The following is a 16,679-nucleotide window of genomic DNA, read 5'->3' on the forward strand; positions in this document are numbered from 1 at the left end:
TTGCTCTGTGGAATTTCTGGGACTTCTATTTACTTATACTAGTAAATTTAATTATTCAATGTAAAAGGATTTAGCTACAGAAACGATCACTGCAGCCTTGCTTACAATGAGAAAAAATTAAATTTTCAATTTCAAACAATAGTGCCTCTCAGCCCTTAATCATTTGCACGCCATCATCAGGATTTTTGCCATATTCTAGTGGTACCTAGATTTACCACTTACTTTAATATGTTTTAACTAGTAAACTTCTCTTATTTAAATTTATTTTAAAAGAAGACTTTCTATCCCTGTTATAAATTAAGACAGTATCACTTGCAGGTTTTTTTAAAAGAAAATACAAAACAAAAATGAATACAATGAAAAATGAAACTATATTATTAAAATTTTAGCTAGATATACTACTGAAGGTTCTAAGAGAAATAGGCAAGCGTTAGAGGGGTGCTAAGAATCTACAAGCATCAAGCAGACTTTTGGCTTGTCATAAGCAGATGGACTTAAAGAAACCTGGAAGAATAATAACTGTTTTACAATACTATCTGCTGTTATTTAATAGTGGATCAGGATATCACGTAAAACATCACTACCTAAATTAGAAGTATACATTACATACTTTGAGCAACATGGGATAAACTCAATTAAAAATAATACTAATGCAAATCACTATTAATATTAAAATATTAATGTAAAGCATTATTAATAATACATGTTTATGACACAGTAGTAGGTATAATACTGAAATATAATCTTTTTTAATAAAAGGAAAATTATGTGCATCTCTTTTAACAAAAACAAGGCAAGCCTCAGGCTCACAGTCTTCAACAATTATATCCACCTTGAATTTCAATAACATTGTATGCATAGGCATGGTTAAATTCTAGAAGGCTAGAACCATTAAACTTTGGTCTATAAAACTTTGGTCTGTCTTTGAATTTGAGATTACAGGTACTTTTCCTTATGTTCATTTGAAATGTCCTTTTTCATGCAATAAATCTGCTAAATTTTATACGAAGTAACTATTTAACACCAACTCCTAAATTTAATTTGAGCTCTTAGTCATTCTGAGAGAAACAAACGACAGGACTAGGTATAAGCCCTTTGCGCCTTAAAAAGAAGAAATATACTAACATATTAATTATAAAACTATAAATTAGACCAATTAAAAAGAAAGCCAGTAAATTTCTTATGCTACAAAGTATTAAAGCAATCTTAATGATATTGGTATCATTAACTATCAAAATATATGACAAATACTAGAATCTACAGAATAATACAGTATATGTTATACTTCTATCTGCTGTAGATGAAAAGTATATAGATATGTACTATTTACTTAATAAATATGTCCAATTAATAAGAAATATCTAATCACTGACCCTGTAGAATATAAAAATATTTCACATTTAAATTTTTTCCCCAGTTGTTTAGCAACTAGCTGGTTATTGTACTATCTGCTTAAGGAACAGATGCAAGACCAGTTGCCTCTATTTGTACATTATTAAGCTGCTGGAATGCATTTAAACTACTTTAGATAGCAAATTCATTCTTAAAAAGAAACCAACTTAAACACTATTATATATTATCTGTAAATAGAATCAAAAGTCTAGGCACATCATTTTGAAAAGATTCCTTAGAAAAAAATGCACCCCCCCCAAATTAATAATGACATTCTGGATATTTAAAAATATATTCAGAAAAAAAACATATATATATATATATATATATATATATATATATTCAGGAGCAGAAGATATTAGGATAAAGATGAAGATTTTGTTTAAAATTCCAACTCTGTTAGGTTATATATACTTTATAGTTAATATTTATATGTACACAGGGGAAAACTAAAATTTTGCATTATAAAAAGCTTGATTTAAAAAAAAAAAAAAAAACCTCTGTTTGAGACAACAGTATCCATTACTCAATGAACCCAAATGAAAAAGTTAATAATAGCTACTTAAGGAATAAAAAGTAGAATTGTTCTGTTATAGTGTTTAGAATTAATCACTTCTAAGGACATAAAACAACCAAGACATTGTTTTAGACCTATGTTATTGATGATATGAAGTCATATTATTTTTTCTGAACAATTAACCAGAAGGTAGACTCCATGAAAGAACTTTTTTTCATTGCTAGATATTCAAAATCTAGAACAGTACTCAATAAATACATGTTGAGTGAAAAAAGATGATATATCTTTTACAGAAAAATTACTACTAAGCAATCATCTGAAGCATTGTTCCATAAAACCTGAGAACCAAAATGATACAATAGGCATATCTAATTCCACTATATAAAAAAGTTAAATGGTCTCAGAATTCAAGGTGGCAATTAAATGAATTAAAACACAAAATAATCCCTTTCACCATAATCTCTCCCCCACTAGGCAAAACAAACAGAAAACCAAACAAACAAATAACAAAATTAAATCCTCAGAAAAGCAATACCCACAACAGCTTTTTAGAAAGAGCTCTGTTTTGTAAAACCATGATAGAGTGAACAAGATCATATCATAAATCTAATTTCTTATAGGTAGCTGAGCCATTTTTGTTTTAAATCTGAAAAATGGCAAGCTAGCAGACAAGTAGAAATCAGAAATTCTACTCAGTTAGCTAATCATCTGATACTGAAATGAATCACTTTAAATTACTAGGAAAACATTTATTCTAAAACATGCTGAAAATTCAGACTAGAGCCATCTGTGTTTGTTATTTGGAAGCCAATTATAAAAATGTTAACATATGTAGGCACAGAAATAGTTGCAAGATTTACTGGAAAGATATTATGACCATATATCCTTGTCTTTCAAAACTAATTCAGATCTCAAGCAAATGTCTTACTCCGACGAGAACATGAATAAATGACTAAGTAAAAAAGACTAATAATTTACTCCATAAATTCAATACTAATTACTTTATAAACGATCATCCTGAATAAAACAAGGATCTTTTTAAATGCTGTAAAAAACATGCCAAATTTTTTAAATGTCACTTCAAAAAAAAAACCCAAAACTACTAATTGGAATCTGTTCTGTTTCTTTAGAGTTCATCAGGTGTTTACTATATGCCAGGCACTATGCTATACATGAGTCGAAATATACAGTCCTAACAGTAGGATCTCTTAGTCCAGCCAGCCTAATATTTCATAAAAGTTGTGAGAAACAAGATAACAGTGTACAATTTTGTGAACTCAACAGTCCTATATATCTTTAAGGAGATGGTATGGGAACCTCTCTTGCCCTGATTTTCCCAAAAAAAGGCTTTCTATAAGAAGTGTGGTTGTAGAGTTTTATATTTTTATAACTATAAAGGAAAAAACTTGGCATATTATAGGTAGTAGTGAGTAGTTCGTTTACTTAACAAATATTTATTGCCTTCCTACAATTACCAATTACTACCTACAGGACAGGTAGTAATGAATCAGATATAAAACCTACTCCTATGAATTGTAATCCAAGTAGGAAGAACAAATTAAACAAACACAGACATGGAAACCTGTCATTTCAAGAGATAAAAAGTGCTGTGAAGAAAAAGTGTAGGTACTAAAGAAGGTCTGTAACAGAAAGAATTTGGATGTGGATGTAGGGAGAGGTCAGGAAATACTAAGAATAGAATGTAGAAGGTAAGATTTGAAGACAAATATGAGTTACTTGCCCAAGAGTAAGTGGCAGAACAGAACAGAACAAGAACATCTAACTCCAAATCCAGTATTCTTTCCTTTATACCAATTTGCATTCCATGCATTCTGAGCTCTTTTCCTTCGTCATTAAACTTAAAAACACTAACATTAAACCTAGAATATGAAATTTAAAGGCATTAACAAATGAAATCACCAATCAACAAATAATTTTTTGAAAACACTGGGGAAAAAACACACATACAACCTCCCACACCACACACACACACCTCAAAAAGAATATTATAAACTTTTTTTAAAAATGTTCTTTCTCTCGTTTTAAAAACAGCTGTAAGCAGAGCTATTTTCTATGTTTTGGCTGTAGAAAATTTTAAAAACCCTAATTAATTCTAATTATGGTGACTATTTGTACTTGTCAGTGCTGCCTTTAAACCTCTGTAATATTTCTTAATGAATGTTGCACAAGAACTCTGTAGAAACTATTACACCAAAATTCCAGGGGCCTAACTATGAAAACAGAAATATTAACACAGCTGACCCAAAGACAGTCTGTATGTAGAGGTGAAGTAGGGCAACTGAAAGCAAAGAAGACAAAAGCAACACTTTAAAGATTCTCTGAAGCACATTTTCCAAAAGTATCGCAAAGATACAAACTGTTAGAAAATAACAATGCCAATAGACCCAAGGAAGTCAGATATGGAAAAGACCACAGAACTTTACATTATTGAGCTAGGAGTCTTCTTTATATCCTATAGTCTCCTTCAATGCGAATTTTTTCCTTAAAGTTTTGAAAATCTTCATGTCTAAGAAGAAAACAGATTCTACAGCCTAAAAAAATCATCTGAAGTTTACATATTTTAATACATTTCATTGTCTGGCACATAGTAGGCAAAATATTTTTTGAATGAAAATAATGTTTCAAAAAGAACATGGATTACATATAATGAAGTACTGAACTGTTGTATCTACAGAGACCCTAATAAGGTTCTATGTGACACTGGACAAGCTACTTAACCTCAACAGAACTCAGTTTCTCCAACTGTACATTGAAGAGGTAGATTAGAAGGCTCTTTTAAAATGTCTTCCAGTTTTACCACATGATCCAGCAATTCCACTCCTATGTGGTATGTCCAAAGAAAACAAAAACACTGATTTAAAAAGATACATGCACCCCAATGTTCACAGCAGTATTATTTACAATAGCCAATATATGGAAACTAACTAAGTGTCCATCAACTGATGAATAGATAAAGAAGATGTGGTATATGTGTGCTTGTGTGTGTTAGCATGCAATGGAATATTACTCAGCCATAAGAAAGAATGAAATTCTGCCATATGCAACAACATGGATGGACCTAGACAGTGTTATGCTTAGGGAAATAAGTCAGAGAAAGATAAATACTATATGTTACCATTTACATGTGCAATCTAAAAAATAAGATGAATGAATGAATATTAACAAAACAGAAACGAACTCAGATATAGAGAACAAACTATGGTTACCAATGGGGAGAGGGGCCAGATACAGGGTAGGGGATTAAGAGTACAAATTATGATGTATAAAATAAATCAGATACAAGGATATATCATACAGTATGTGGAATATAACAAATATTTTTTAACTTTAAATGGAGTATAATCTATAAAAATATTAAATCTCTGTGTTGTACACTGAAACTAATGTCATACTGTAGATCAACTATACTTCAATAAATAAATACATACATAAATGAATAAAGTATCTTCCAGTTTTAATGCCCACTTTGGAAATTTTTTATCAACTGTTCCTTTTCCTTTTTCTTCTTGTACTCTCACTTAATCATATGGGAGAAAAGCTAGAATTCTACATTATAAAAATTATTGCTTCAAGAAACAATTCAATAAACATTCAATAAATGATCCCAAATAAACAACAATGCTATAGAATACAAAGTGGAATGATTATACTATGTTTAGAACAAATCACTTCTAAGTACATAGAATTATCAAAATACTGTTTTAGGCTCATGTTACTGATTATATTAAGCCAAATTATTATTACAGAACAAATAACTAGAAGGTAAGCTCCAGGAGGGGGGGAATTTTTAATCAAAATCAAAGCCTATTAATACTCTAAATCTAGAACAGTGAATACACATAAGTTCTCAATAAATATCTGTTGAGTACAAAAGAGATAAATTTTAACAGAAAAGAGGCACCACGACTAAGCAGTAATTTTAGATTTATTCCTTAAGAAGTTCAGAATACCTGCATCTTTTCTTTTAAAAAAAAAAAACTAAAATGATATATCAGATCCATGGTTACATTACTGCACAACCATATAATGTAATATTATGTAGCTGTCAAAGATGTTTTCCAAAAAAATTTTTACATGGGAAAATGCTCTCAACATAAAATCAGGAGAAAACAGAAGCCAAGACTGCACACAGAATATGATGCAAGTTAAGTTTAAAAATATACATAGAAACAAAGAACCAACAATCTGTTAACAGTGATTACTAGTAGGCTATGAAACTATGGGTAACTGTTTTCTTTTCTGAAAGATTTTCACTGCCTCCCTCCCAAACAGACCTGTAAAGAATATTCACTAATAAAGTTACCATTGGCCCGTATGTTAGTATCACTATTTTTAACTACACATCTACCAAAAATCTCATCCCACAAGACAAAAATAAGGCAGAAATCCCAGGAATTTTGCTGTTTTCTTTCATCAGCCTCTCCAGACATCTTTACTACACCCCATAAGCATAACTTCCAATGCTAACAGGTCATTATACCTCACTGTTTAGATGCCACCTACTTCTGTTTCATTTCACTGTCACCTCACTTATTGCTAACAATGAATGGTGAGAAGAATGGCACTTTGCCCTGAAATTATCTAGTCTTTACATAATATAAAGCTTAATCTCAATAAAAATAAAAAAAATTAGTAAATAAATGGCAATTCATGTAAAGGAGAATCCCTAAAACAAGGTATATCTGTATCAGATGCTTTTTCTCTCAGCAGCATAAATACATGCCAGCTTATTAGCTGAGGATATTCATCTATAAGCCATGAGACTACTATCTTCTCTGATACTCACATATTTTTTATAGGACATACTGACTTAGAAAAAGAAAAGAATTGCTGTATCTGGTCAGTACAATGGCCCATCCTGCCCTGTCAGGTATTCAGTGCCCATCAGCATCTCCAAGGTAGATTTGTCAGAGATCATTCATGTGATGAAACCAGGTGTATAATAAACACACAAATATCAGTTTGCTTTCTGACTTCGCTTCTTCTTCCTACCCCATTCCACAACATAGTCACTACTCCCCAAGGACTGAGGGACCATGGGTTCACAATCTCTGCACACCTTTGGGCCCTTGGCACATGTTATGCATCAGAAAATGGGCAAAAGTTAACACAGCAGCAGTGTATGTAATAGTAAGAAAAACTGGAAACAACCCAAATGCTCATTAATACAAGAACGTATAATGAGGTAAATTCCTATAAAGGAACAGTATGAGATATGAACGTCTTCTACATAATACTGAAGAAAAAGCAAATCAGTGAAGACTGCTTACAACATACCATTAAGTTCTAAAACAGGAAAACTAATATATTGTTCATGTAAACATATGTTGTATAGAAAAGCAAGGCACTGATTAACAAAATTCAGAACTGTAGTTACCTGAGGTGGTGAAGAGGTGGGATTAGATTGGGGAAGGTTTCAAATGTATTTGAATGTCTCTATTTCTTAAACTGGGTAACTGGCATAGAGGTAGTTTTTAAAAAATCATTTCTCTTATCTATATATTTGATATGTATTCTTTTGTAGATGAAACATATTTAAGTATTTTTAAAGTATGTAGAACTTCCTCCAGAGGGAAGTGGCCAGTGCTCATAGCTTCTACCATCCGGGACACCCCAGCCACTCCTCCCACTCTAGTCTGATGAGACGAGATAAGTCAGTTAGATTCATCCCTTGGAATGAGGGAACAAAGATTTAGGAAAAATGTCCAGAAAGTAAGAGAGGAGGTGAATCTTACTGAAGAACTTTTAAATCAGTGCATGATGCAATAATCATACAAATATCCCTAAAATCACGTACAAAGTACATTTAACGTGATCAAACTACTAGTCCTGTTGCAGACTGAAATACTTTTCTCTGTACCAACACAAACAGTTTTCCTTCTGACATTAAATCATCCCTACTTCTTCAGTTGCACACCAAGTAAAGTAGCTGGCTTAAAAGAATTCAAGATGTGTAATACTTAGTGTAGCAGAATCACACAAAGTGGCTATCAGTGGGTCCCAAACTTTACTGCACATTGAGGATATTGAAAAAATAGTGAGTCCTGGCTCCAACTGAGATTTCCTGATTTGGAGATGGAGTATGACTTAGGCTTTGAAACTGTTTCAATATTTCCAGGTGCTTCTAATGTGCAGCAAAGTTTGGGAATCATTAAGCAACATGCTTACTCTATGACTAGATTCGCACTATTTAAAAAAAAAAAAAGGAGGAGAGAAAAATTATTTAAGTGTCTATAGTAGGAAACAATTCCATTGAATAGAATGGATTTGGGGACCCATCCTGTAATTTTTGATCATGTGCAAATTGATACACAGGCAAAGGAAGCTGACCTGCAAAGAGAGGAGTATCAGATATTGTGAAAGTGAAGTAAGAGATGATAGAGAGAATGGCATTGGTTCCAAATGGCTTTTCAGTTTCCCATGAGACCCAACTATACTTCTCTTAACTTACTTTAAAATCTATCTTTATAGTAACCTTCTGCTTTTCTCCCCTTCACTTAACTAATCAGTTTTTTGGGGAGACAAAAGAGCCATACTAGAATTAGCGTCCCTGCATTTAGCTGTTTTAATCAGTTAATATTTTATATTTAAAAACACAAATACATGATTTTACTGCTTCATCTGTATAGCAGTAACATGCAACTGCCACCTGGAGGCGCATACCTACCTGAATATGGGATGTATTTTTTGGAAATAACCTCTTCAGAGGTTAAACATGCCAAATACACATTCTTTAACAGTTTTCAGCTACTTTTAGGATAAAATCCATATCACGTCAACTGACAAGTATGACTCCTCATTATCCGATGCCAGTCTATTTCTCCAACCTAATTTTCTCCTATATGGCTTTATCCTCTATGCCCTGGCATGAGAATGATGACAATGGCTAATACTTCTTGAATATTTTTTACAATCTGAAAATGTTCTAAGAGCTCTATATGTATTAGCTGAATCCTCACAATAACCCAAAGCAGTTATTTTTATTGTCCTCATTTTCCAGATGGGAAATAGAAGCACAAAGAGGTTAAGCAACTTGCCTGAAGTCACAAAGCTAATAAATGGCAGAGCCAGGATTTGATCTCAGAAGGTCTGGTCTAGTCCAAGCTTATAGTATACTGCTTTTCACAAAAAAAATCCTTGAAAAGGTACACAGCATTCACCACCCTTGCCTGACTCCCATTCATTCCCCATCCCACAGCAATCTAAATTCCTTGTTTCCCTTTCTGACCAACTGTTGCAGAAGCTAAAGGTCATTTTTCAAAGTCTCCATCACACTTGATTTCTCATTTTTGACAAGCAGCTACTTCTCCTTACTTGAAACTCTTCCCTTAGTTTCCCAGACATCATATCCTAGCTTTCTTAATAGTTTGTATCTCAGTATCCTTTGCAGATACTTCTCCACCTGCTTTAAAAATAAATAAAAAAGGGTGTTTCCACAGAATTCAATTCTCAGTATGCACCCCACTTAGTTTTCTTGAGTAAACTCCCCACCCCTAGACGGCCAGCTATCTCTAAGCCAAATATTTATCTCTATCATGGCCTAGAGAGTCTTAAACTCCAGATTTATATTTAATTTTACACTGGGCCACTTCTATAGGATATCTTATAGACATCTCCAACTCAACAGATCCAAAACAAAACTCATATTCATCTTACTCAAATATTTGTTACCCTCCAAATATGTCACATTTCCTATCTCAGAGACCCATTTTACTCAAACGCTCTTTTTCCCAAAGTTGTCCATGTTCCTCTGTCTCAGAGACTAGCACCTACATCCCTTTAGATGCTCAAGTCAGAAAACTGAAGTCTGATCACAGGCTGTTTGGGCCGCTATAACAAAGTATTATAGACTGGGTAGTATATTTCTCAGTTCTGAAGTCCAAGATCAGGGAGCCAGGAGATTTGGTGTCTGGTGAGAGCCCACTTTCTAGTTCACAGTTGGCCATCTTTTCACTATAGCCTCTCGTAGTGGAAGGGGGCAAGGGGTCTCTCTTCTGTAAGGGCACTAATCCCATTTATGAAAGCTCTGCCCTCATAACCTAATAATTTCCCAAAGGCTCCACCTCCTAATACCATCACCTTAGGGGTTAGGCTATCCATATATGATTTTTGAGGGGACAGGCACATTCAGATCATAGCATCTCTCCTAACTTTTACAACCAATTATCAAGGCCTCTCAATCCTACCTTCCTAAACAGTGATCAAGGATTTAAGAGCCAGTGTAGAGCTGAAGTTAAGAATACAATCTCTTGGGCCAGAAAGACTGGGTTTGAATCCTTGTTCTGCCAATATGACTTTGTGCTAATTTACTTAACCTCTCTGGTTTTCCCACCTATAAAACAGGGATAGAAACAGTACCCACGGCTCCTAAAATAGTCATAAGGATTAAATGAGATAATGAATGTAAAACTCTTAGCATAACCCTAGCATTAGAAAGTGCTCAAAAGTTGGTAGCTACTATTATTATCAAATTCATACTCTTCTTTCTTCCACTGTCAACCTTTCCATTGTCCATGTGAGAGACAATGAGGTAAAAACAGAAGTGGGGATAAATCAAGAAATATTCAGAAGGTAAAATCAGCAAAATGTGGTGATTGGTTGGATCTGAAAAGTAAAGGAGAGTGAGTCAGGGAAACCAAACAGAAGGTGAGGTCGTGTGGGCTTACTGGGTAGTGGTATTAGAACAGGAAGAAAAAGGTTAAGTATGAGATGAATTTTGAATAAAAAAAAAAATGGGATTCAATTATGAGTGCACAGGATATAGAAAAATGATCACAGAATAATTCAAAGTTTTGGTTTTCAACTGAGATTTTTCTGAATAGGTATGAACTACTGAGCCTCAAAAATATGATGGCACATAAGACAGAAAAGAGAAAACTAAAACATTAAAAATTTTTTAAATCCAAATCCTAGAGGAAAAGACTACATAGATTCTTCCGTCATAAGAGTAAAACACTGAAACCAATTAAAATTACTTATACTGCATTTCACCCTTTGATTTAAATATATATATATATTCTTCTCAACTTAAAAAAAAAAACAACAAAGTATTATCTTCTCTTTTTCTCAAACTCTATTAGAAATTGCTATTGGTTGAAGTGGAAAAGTGAGAGTTCCCTTGTTAAAGGGAAGTCACTGAGTAGAAATGCTCAGACATGTATTTTGATTAGGAAAAAACTTTATACAAGTTAAAAATTAAATATTAGTTTGGCAAACATAAAAGGTTTTACATAAAAATTCCAGTATTTATAAAGTTGTCTCTGAATAGAAAAGTTTCTATAACTTTCAGCCATAACCTATTATTTCATATATAAACTCCCAGAAAATAACTGCTAATTACTTTGCCCTTTAGAACATCTACTTATTTATTTGACTTAAGAAATCAACATACACAGTCAACAACCATAAATGGTGTGATAATTAACTCAGAACACTGCCTGACATCCATCACAATCCCCTGAATCTCTTTCTCCTACATCCTCTTACACACTTTGATACATTAAACTTGCTTTTGGATAAATACAAAGAACTAATATTTTTAGTTATAACTGGTCCCTGTCCCTATCTTCCTTAGGGAAACAAAAAGGCAATATCAACTTGAAAAAGTGAGACCCTTGAGGAATAAATACAGCCTAATCACAGCGTTCACAATAAATGATCCTTAGTAAACAAGGAATTTTGTTTACTAATTTTACGCATTCAGCATCAAGAAATAGAAGGAAAGTGTATTCTAGATTTTATATTGTTAGCTTTTCAGATAACGTATTCAATTAATACAACTTATAAATTCAAATCTTTATAGATTCAGGGGGAGAGGGTATAACTTGAGTGGTAGAGTGCATGCCTAGCATGCATGAGTCCCTGGGTTTAACCCCCAGTACCTCCATTAAACAAATAATTAAATAAGCCTAATAACCTTCAACCCCCTCAAAAAAATCTACAAATTAGGATTTTGAACAGTAAAGTTTAATGTAGTTCTTACTATTGAAAACAATCACTTGGAAGGCTTTGAGAAATGACCTCTTAAAAGAAAAACAAATAACTTTGGTGGCTTTAAGAAATGATTTCTTAAAAGGAAAAAAATTTTTAGACTTACAGAGAAACTTTTAGAACACATAATAATCTCAGTAAATAGCAAACCGCATTAAGAATCATAACCCTGATAGAACTAAAAACAAACAGCACACTGTTCATGAACAAAGAGGATAAAGGAATTTTTCATGGTACAAAAGAATCTATAAATTTAAATAACCTAGGCAAAACCACTTCTGGAACAGTGTTAAATTCATGTGCAAATCAACCAAAGCTTTGTGCAGTGTACATGAAGATTAAGTATCCCGAGTTATATTCTGGTGACCATGACCACAAAAACACTAGAAGTAAAAGGGGAGTCAACAGGACAACAAAAATATCTTATACTAATATAATATCTGTATAGACCTATTGCGTTCACATATGAAAATGACAAATCTTTCTGTTACTGAAGATTAGGCTATTTTTTCCCCACAGTGAAAATGGATTGGTAATGATCAGCCAAAAACCCAACAGGTGCCCCTTGGACCAACTGCATGCACTTGTAAAACAGCTGGCCATGGAATGAAATGACTCACTGGTCCAAACAGAATTCAAACTTTAGCACCATGCTCTAATCAACTCACCAAGAACTTATTCAACGGAAGCAACAGTTCAAATTTCGGCAAAGCCCAGAAGGCTGGGGTTAAAAAAAGAAAACAATCCTCCTGGAGATGTGTGTCTCTCTCTGCCCCTCTCTATCACCTGCCTGAGTACATGTCTTCTCTCTCGCCATCCCTCCCTCTCTCTTGGCATATTTTAAAAATAGATGTGATATGAATATAATAAATAAAAATAACATAAAAGTTAGTAACAACCCAATTTTAAAAATGGGCAAAGGACTTGAATAGGTATTTCTCCAAAGCAGACAAATGGCCAATAAGCATATAAAAAGATGTTCAACATTCTTAGTCATTAGGAAATTAAAAATCAAAACCAAAATGAGATACCACTTCCCACCCACTAAAATAGCTGTAATTTAAAAAATGGAAAACAGTAAATTTTGGTGAGGACATGAAGAAAGCCTCATATACTGCTGGTAGGAATGGATATAACCACTATGGAAAAATAGTTTGGTGGTTCCTTAAAAAACAAAGAATTATCATATGATCCAGCAATTACATTCCTAGGTATATACCTAAGAGAAATGAAAATAGGTATTCAAATACTATATACAAATGTTCACAGCAGCACTACTCACAATAGCCAAAAGGTAGAAACAATTCAAATGCCCATCAATGAGTGAATAAACAAAATATGGTATATACATAAAATGGAGTATCATTCAGCCATAAAAGGAAGTGAAGTACTAATATATACTACAACTGATGAATCTCAGAAACATTATACTAGATGAAAAAAAAAACCAGACACTAAGGGTCAAATACTATATAATTACTTTTATACAAAATATCTACAATTGGTAAACATAGAAACAGAAAACAGACTGGTAGTTGCTAAAGGCTGGGAGGAGAAGGAAATGAAGAGTATCTTCTTGATGGACACAGAGCTTTATTCTGACAACAAAAATGTTTTGGAACTAGATAGAGATGGTGGCTGTACAATGTTATGTATGTACTAAATGCCACTGAACTGTTTGTTTTAAGATGCTTAATTTTTATGTGAATTCCACCTCAATTAAAAAAAAATCATTGCTTCTTTATAATCTAGCACCAGAAGAACTCAAAAAGCTCTCAATTATTACCTTATTTACTCTTCACCTGTTGAGAATCATGAACTATGACAGGATTATTCCCACAAATAATAAGGCACAGAATTCATGATAATTTAAATAAATGCTTGCTAGGTAAAAGTTCATAAGCTGCAGCTGTAGGCATTCAAAAATGTTAGTTGACCAAATTAGTAAATAAATGTCTCCAAAGTCCTACTGCCTTTTTCTAGTATGGCAAAAGAAGGATTATAAACATAAACATACACACACACACACACACACACACACACACACACACACACACACCCAGATCTAAAACAACCTTTATGAGTTTATAAACTTTTTAAAATTCTGAAGCTTTTCCAAATTAAAGTTTTTAAAGAGATGCTAACCAATGAAATTAGATGCCTAAAATTTGAACTTCAGTGGAAACCGAGAAATAAACATCATGCTCCTTATCATTTAATGCTTAACAATATACCATGAGAACTTTCTCTAGCTTCCTTATTAGGAGAAATTCACTTACATTTCAATAATCAGTAGCCTGTAACAGGTAGATACTTTGCAGTATTAGTTTAGTTCTTACTACAAACTTTCTTATATATAAAAATAAGAGGTGTTTTGTTTGAATATAATTTTTGCCCCAATCTTGTCATATTCCAGTCACTGGATATAGCCTATCTTTTTCATTTTCTCTTTTCCATGTGTTCATTCAACTTTCAGTTTCATTTACAGGACACCAGACCTCCCTGCCAAGTCTCTCTTCATTTGATCTTACAGCTCTTTTATGCAACCACTTCTCTAGCCCTGTTCCTGCCATTTCTTGGCTTTGCCTTAAAAATCTTTCTTCAATATACACTTCAAGAAACCTGCTCTGCCCATTCTTTCCTCCATATTATTACTTTTAAAATCATGTTTTGTTTTGCCTTTTCAACAAAGCCTAAAGGCCATGAAGTAGTTTTTAAGTCACAGACAATGCATCACTGTTATAATAATGTAGATGAAGGTATCAAACTGCTGTATCCATTTTGAAGCTAAGTAAGGTATGCCACATATAAGAATAAAAAACTAGAAAGTTTAAAAGAAACAAGGATGGAGAGCAACGTTCTTAGTGGTGGAGCGGTGGATCTGAAATATGTACAGAACAATTTTTCACCATAACTATGTCTATCAGAGCGGAAACAGTAATTGAAAAGTCCTGCTTTGGGGGGGTGGGGGGTGGGGAGGGTGGCGTGTAGCTCAGTGGTAGATCGTGTGCTGAGCATGCATGAGATCCTGGGTTCAATCCCCAATATCTCCATTAAAAAATAAACTTAACTACTACCCCCCTCCAAAAGTCTTGCTAGCAATAACCTAATACACAGCTTGCACAGAGCACTGTCCTTTTTTGCATACAATTGGCACTATTTTTCAAACTGAAAATGCTCATTAAACAAATAAAACTCATATAATTACTTATGTACTGAATGCAACAGGCAAGTTTCAATAATTACTTAACAAACAATGCCAATTATATTAAGTACTGAATAGCTGGTACAAAACTTTGGTTTTACTGAACTCTGCTATATTAGTAGAATGTTAAAAAGTATATTTAACATGAATTTACAGAAATAATCATTTTATACTAAATACACAACTGTCTTTGATTTTGTTTGCTAATATTACAATACTTTATATAATATTATAAATAACTTTACTTGGAAAAAACAATGAAGTCATTTAAAGTAGAGTTAAAATAGTCTGTTTCAACACAAGGACAGTCTTTGTAGTGCTAGCCCTTCAACACCTTGCAAATGGGGTTAGCCCAGCTCTGAAAATATTTACTTAATGCAGTAATGTCTCACATCATCATGGGTCAGGCTTCTTGCTACATCAACACTAAAGAAGTAGTTGAGGATACAAGGGCAAACCAAAACATCACAAGCAGTAGAAGAACTAAACTGTCATAAAGCCCATTTACCAGGCTCCATCAATGCCTGACTAGTACAAATCATTCTATAAAGCTCAGTTACTGGGTTCTCTAGTCACAGCAAACGTGAAAGAGTAAGTTAAAAGAGGCAGATGAGATGGAGCAAGGCAAGGAGAGCATGTTCATGGCAATGAGAATTTACAGTAAGGAAAAAGAATTACAAAACCAGAAAGGACATCTATAAACATCTAATAATACAGAATCCCAAATATACAATGAAAGCAGCATTGGATTAAGAATTATATTTCCAGGATTACACTATAATGTGTTCTTTATCATACTTTATTTGATAAGCTTTTATTGTTTTTTAAAATGGCATTTAAATATTTTTATTGGTCATTAAAGAAATATATTGCAGAGAATTTGATAAATACTAAACACCGTCAGAGACAATCATCATTTATATCTTGGTGCATTTTTTTCAGGTGTCTTCATATGTAAGTAAGTACATATAGCTTCTTCAGTAACATTTTTATTAATCTGGCATTATGTGGGGGCATTTTCCCAAATCAGAAAGTTTCTGCAGAAATATTTTAATGGATACATATGCCAAAACTTATTCTATCACTGCAGATTTTAGTTGGTATAAAACATTTTGTAAAGTATTCTACACTGTATGCATTAAAGGTAATTTAAAAAGTGATCATTTATAGATTCAGAAAGGAAGTTTTTCAATGAACAGCTTGCGAAACACCAAGAAAATAGTTTACAAGTTGTGGTTTGTAAAACTAGATTATCAAATACAATATTTCAGTCCAATGAACGAACAAGACATTTAGACAATCAAGTATCTGAAAAAGTTTCAGAAATAATCAACTTAGTTGATTTCTAATGACAGCAATAAAAGACTTTCAATTACAAGATTCTGGATTACTGTTATTAAATTACAACATGCTAGTAAAGTAGCACCCATTAACTGATAGTCATTCTGCTCACTCATTAGGCAATTAGTGAGTACTTACTATTTGATAGGCATTATGTGACACTGCATTAATATCAAGAGCCTTCTTTGTAAAAAGTCTTAAAAACAAGCTAGC

At 33.0% G+C, this 16,679-nt stretch overlaps 1 protein-coding gene across 15 annotated transcripts in view; it reads right to left on the reverse strand.

Annotated features, from left to right (window-relative positions):
- Nucleotides 1-16,679, reverse strand: part of AKAP9 (A-kinase anchoring protein 9) — a 168,538-nt gene that overhangs the window by 120,922 nt on the left and 30,937 nt on the right. The gene's annotated exons all lie outside the window — the stretch shown is intronic.

Source organism: Camelus bactrianus, chromosome 7, assembly GCF_048773025.1.
Source record: "Camelus bactrianus isolate YW-2024 breed Bactrian camel chromosome 7, ASM4877302v1, whole genome shotgun sequence".
Taxonomy (NCBI): Eukaryota; Metazoa; Chordata; class Mammalia; order Artiodactyla; family Camelidae; genus Camelus; species Camelus bactrianus.